We start from the raw sequence: 5,568 nt of genomic DNA, 5'->3' as shown, positions 1-5,568 counted from the left end.
GGATGACGAGTTAAAGCCATTAGCGTGTACATACTGCAATCGGGTAGACAAAAAGCACTCAATCCACCTTAGTACATTATGGTCAATATTAAGTTTACTTAGTTTGTAAAGAAGTAAGTTGTGCGACACTGTGTCAAATGCTTTGCGAAAGTCTAAATAAATACAGTCAGCCTCATTGCCATGATCAAGTATGAAGTTAATATTGCTCGTAAGACTTATTAATTGTGTTTCGCAAGAGAAGTATTTTCTAAAACCATGTTGTGCACAGTTGAAGAACGAAGATGACTCAAGAAAGTTAGCTAGGTGAGACAGGATGACATGCTCCATTATCTTGCAAGGAATGCTGGGTAATGATATTGGTTGATAGTTGAGTGAAAGGTGTTTGTCGCCTGATTTGTGGAGTGGAACCACCTTACCCAATTTCCAGTCATCTGGGAGTTCACCGTCTTGTAGGGATTGCTGAAATAATTTTGACAGTGTTATGGCAGAATATACTTTAGTTTTTTTCAGAATTTTACTGCTGATATTATCTGGACCGCAAGAAGAGGATAGTTTCATGTGATCTATGATAGTTATGATGCCTTCAAAATCAAAATGAATGGGATCCATTGGGAATGTGATTTGACCATTATAATCCGGTAGTGATGTGCTTGAGGAGAGATAAAATGCCTTAGCAAAAGTTTCATTAAGTACCTTAGCACTGTCGCTAATAGGGATGGGATTTGATTGTGCACCGAGAAGAGATACTGATGGCTGATCTGAACCGTTGACAACGTTCCAGAACTTTTTTGGATCAGTTAGTAAAAGTGATGGCAGAGTAACGTTAAAATATCGCTCCTTGGCTATTTTTAACGCATTTTTGTACTCCTCAACCACACCTCTGAGTGCTGTCCAATGTTCAGGTTTTCCCGATGACTTTGCCTTGGAATATAACCGTCTTTTTTTGTTACCAAGGCGTTTTAATGACCTGGTGAACCATGGTGACCTGCCATTAGAAGTGATGATTCTTCGAGGAACATGCAATTCAGTTAGCTGATGTAGTTTGTTTTTAAATAAACACCAGTTTTCATTAACAGACCTTTGGTCAGACTTTATGAGGAAGTCATCCAAAAATAGCTTAAGGCCATCATTAATTGACGTAAAATTTGTCTTAGCATAGTCGTAAATGGTTTTAGTTTTATTTCGTGATTTGTTAGACGGCAAGCTTAATTCGATAAGGAGTAGGCAATGATCGCTTAAACCTGGCAAGTAGCTTACGTCGGAAACAAGGTCTGGAGAACTAGTTAGCAAAAGGTCTTATATGCTTGAGCTTGTAGATGTCACCCTTGTAGGTTGTGTGACTACCTGTGTTAATGAAAAGGTGGAGCAAAGTGCTGAAAAACTTGTTGATTCTGATGATCCATCGTTGCCTAAATGAGTGTCTGACCAATTAATGGCAGGGAAGTTAAAGTCACCAACAAGAAAAATAGGCCGATTAGGAAACCTTGTTTGAATTATGTTAAGAATGTCATGGAGGTCATTACAGAAGCCAACGGCAGTAGATGGTGGACGGTAACATGCACAAAAGAGGAGAGCTTTGTTGTTAATTTTGATCTGGACACAAATGAACTCCAGAGCAGTTTCAAGGTTAATTTCAAATCATTCTATATCCTCAGATACAGCGATTAAAGTGCCGCCGCCGCGGCCAGAAGGGCGGTCACAACGAAATATATGGTAACACTTTTGTGAAGAAAATATTTCGCTATTGCGCACGGATTCATTGAGCCAAGTCTCTGTTAGTACGATAATATCAGCCCCCATGGTATCGGCGGTGCAGGATAAGCTGTCACGATGACAAAAAACACTGCGTATATTAGTGAAAAGGATAGAAATGTTTCTAAGTGTTTGCGCAGGTCGATGCGGATCCTTATCTAGTTATATTGGAGAAGAATGGCTTGAAGGGCTTGAGTTGGTTACAACACGTGTTGAATTGTTTTCTCGGACACTATCAGTTATAGGGCAGTACACGTAACATCTTTTCTTAAGAATAAGCTTGTTGTGGCGGAGGCTAAATGATTCTTCGGGCTCAGTTTGCTTTGCGAATTGAACAAGTTTCTTCCGCGCATGCCTGGTGGCCTGATAAAAATCTTCACTAATCGAGACGTCTGAATCTTTCAATTTTGTCTTTGCACCGAAAACTCTTTCTCTGATTTTGTGATGCGAAAATTTGACCAGTATTGGTCGAGTTTTCTCTGGTCCAGGCGTACCAATTCTATGGGCGCGCTCAATGTCCATTTCAGCTAAGGTTACAGACATTTCGTCTTCAATAATTTCCCGTACCTTTTTCTCAGATTCAGCCCATGATTCAGTCGATACGTCTGGAACATTGAAAAACACCAGATTTTCCCTTCGAGACCTATCCTCTAAATCGTTTAAACGGATTTTAAGCTTCTCATTTTCGTCCAGTGCCCTTTCAGCATTTTCTTTCACCGTCGCCAAATCTTCACGAACTTCATCTAGAAGCTCCAGTTTATCTTCAACCGAATTAAGGCGTATCGAAAGGTCTGCAATCTGTCCGCTCAATTCTTTCTGATTGGCTGTGATGTCTTGAAAGGAACTGAATATACGCTCCTGTCCTTCCTCAATTTTAGCAGAACGGTCCCTAAGGTCATGAAGCAATGCTAAAACCGCTTCGCTTCCGCTGTCTGGAGCGTATTGAACCGACTGGGCATTCCTCGCGGCACCAGTTTTGTTCGGCCCAGGATTCAGCTCGACATCCCCACACAGCAGCAATTTCATTACGCAGAAACACTCATGCACATGATTCAAAAGCAGTTGTGGGCACGGGAACACAACAAGGAATGCATTACTGGAGCGCTTAGAAGATGTGTAACTAACCTGGAACAGGCAGAAGCGGAACAAATTGGTCGGCTGCATTGTAGCGTTGTTCCCATGCCCACTAAACCGTTGCGGGCGTCGCCTGTTGCTTAAGTAGAGCGGGCTTGATGATATCGATGCAGTTGCGGTCAACAGTCCAGGAAGAGCCGCGGTAACTGGCGCCGGCGTGGTATCCAGAAGATGGGCGGAACACACGTCACTTCGCGCTGGCTTGTCTTGCTGCAGCACGTGTGGCAGAAAACCATCGCAACACCGATAAGGCGTCGCGTCGGTGCTTGTGCTGGAGATGGTCACGATCTGGAACAGGCAGAAGCGGAACAAATTGGTCGGCTGCATTGTAGCGTTGTTCCCATGCCCACTCATTGTGAAAAATTATGTTAGCATCGTAAGAGGCTGTTCCAAGATTGGGGTACAGTATGAATGTTTTAGACAAGGCACAGTAATATGGAGAGTCCAAAAATAGGCTTAGCCCTTTGTGAGCAGAGACTCTTTTTCGCTCAAACTTTTCAGGACACCATGTGTGTCTCTTTCTCGCCATCTTTAGCAAGGTTCCAAGGGCAATTAAAGATTTGCGCGGTTGCGGCAAGTTAGACTTAAAGGAATGTACCACGTCGTTAACGAGAGGAGGGCTGAAGCAAGGGAACTCTGTCTGATGTTTGGAAGTCTGCACACCGAGGTTACTGGGACGCCTGTAAGCTTCGTTGCTGAAAAAAAAAAAAAAAAAAACATGCTACTAGCAGCTCTAACCAACCTTGAGGAGAACCTCGGTGCATGCGTGCAAACATGCGGTGTGGCTTTCTAGAATTGATTTCCCCTAGCGCCATGAGCTTTCTCATGGGAGCCATTCGGGGAACCCTTGTCACAAACGGCAGCCGCTCTTCCGAAACTTCGAGCGGCGCGTAGTTGGAAATGTGCGCTTGGGGTTTCCAGACCACGCTCGTCTTGTTAACGTATATTTTTAATTGCTGTTTCTTCTTTCGCGTTCCGCATATATCAGTGCACTAGTCTTAAACCGAGTTCCCAATGGTCCCTTTACTGCACTCGCATTACCTGCGTGAGTGATTTCTCATTTACTTGACAGCAAGTTTTGAAGGCAAACTTTAAGCCCCTCTAGCGTGCGCAACATAACGTGGGCCCCACGTGGCAAAGCCCAGCCCAGCAACTGCCGTCGGCGCATTCAGGGTATCATCACCGGAGCTGTAAAAAAAAATAACAAAATGAAAAAAATCAGCATACAGATTGACTCATAGCATTGATGCCTTGAAGACGATAAGATCGACCGTGCAAATGCGAACCGTTTACTTGTACACGCGGACCACCTGCCGTGTAGCTTTCTCGTGCTGAGCACATGCAGGTTCATTGAATACCCTTATGCTAACATTTAGACGACATACGCATATACAGGGTACCTTTGAACTGTCTAGTCTGATCGCTTGTGCTAGAAGCGATACAGCAATCACGGTTGAAAAGCAATGCGGGAAATTTGAGAGTTTCTTTCGAATGAGAGCACAACATTGCGTCCCTGCGCTCAAGACAAAGTTCAGGAATAAAGAATGGACGTGGCAATGTTACGCAGACCACGCGAAAAAAAAGATTTTCTAGCTCAGACATAGAGACTATTATCTCACGACTGGCGTACTCTTACCACAAGTAGACACGAAGTGCGGCAAACTTTAAGCATTACCACAGCGATATTCCGAATGAACTGTCACGACCGTGAAACGTTACAGTTATCAAATTGAATGAATGAATGAATGAATGTTTATTTTCGACAGAAATACAAAAAAAGTCTGTCGAGGAGGCTGAAAAAAAGGCAACGAATGCCTGAATAAGTGTCAGCCCCCTTTCTGAAAACACAAAACACTCGAGCAACAGGGGGTAAGAAAAATTACATAAAGTATATACATACACTTAAAATGGAAGGTAAGTAACATGCAATCAATAATAAAAACAGTGAACGCAAGTTACACTTTCAAGGAAAACAATCACAGCTGAATAGATAACAGGTACAAGTTCACTTTTTTTTTGAAGTTTCCTAGAGATGGCGATTCTTTTACAATACTGAGGATGGTAGGATGATGATTTAGGAAATCTGGAATTATAAAAGATAGCTTTTGCATACCATAGTTTGTCCTTATCTTGCCTGTGTTGTACGTAGTGTGTCTTGTATTATATGTGTGCTCTTTTGGAAGGTATGTTTTGAAAAAGGCGCTTTCATTATGGCTGATCTCTCGAAATATTACAATAGCTGTTTTTTTGTTAATAAGATTTTGTATTGTTAATGTACTATTCTTCTTGAAAAGGGGCGCAGAATGACTTCTATAGGGCGCATTTTCAACGCCACGTATCATACGTTTCTGCAAGGTTAGCAAGCTGTCGATGTTAGTTTTTGTCGTGGTACCCCAGACAGATAAACAGTATTGGAGGCGCGAATGTACTAGGCTATAGTACAACTGTTTTTTTAATCGAGAAGGAAAGAGATGCTTTAGTTTATTAATAATACCGATGGATCGTGCAATGTTGGTTTTCACGCTGTCGACGTGGGCGGTCCAGTTTAAGTTTTCTTCAAACGTAACACCAAGGAACTTATGGCAAGTGGAGCGCTGGACGACTTCATCACGGAATTTTATTACTATGCTGTCATCAATGCACTTGTTACGAGGGCGAAAGGCAACGTGTTTTGTCTTTTTA

General features: G+C 42.5%; 1 pseudogene; it reads right to left on the bottom strand.

Annotated features, from left to right (window-relative positions):
* Positions 1 to 848: 848 nt before the first annotated feature.
* On the bottom strand, positions 849 to 1,800 carry LOC149365968 (uncharacterized; annotated as a pseudogene).
* Between the last annotated feature and the right edge of the window lie 3,768 nt (positions 1,801 to 5,568).

This window comes from Amblyomma mixtum, chromosome 1 (assembly GCF_055824585.1).
Source record: "Amblyomma mixtum isolate Tamu chromosome 1, ASM5582458v1, whole genome shotgun sequence".
Lineage (NCBI taxonomy): Eukaryota > Metazoa > Arthropoda > Arachnida > Ixodida > Ixodidae > Amblyomma > Amblyomma mixtum.
Note: the sequence above shows the minus strand (reverse complement) of the source record. Positions and strands in the feature narration are given on the sequence as shown.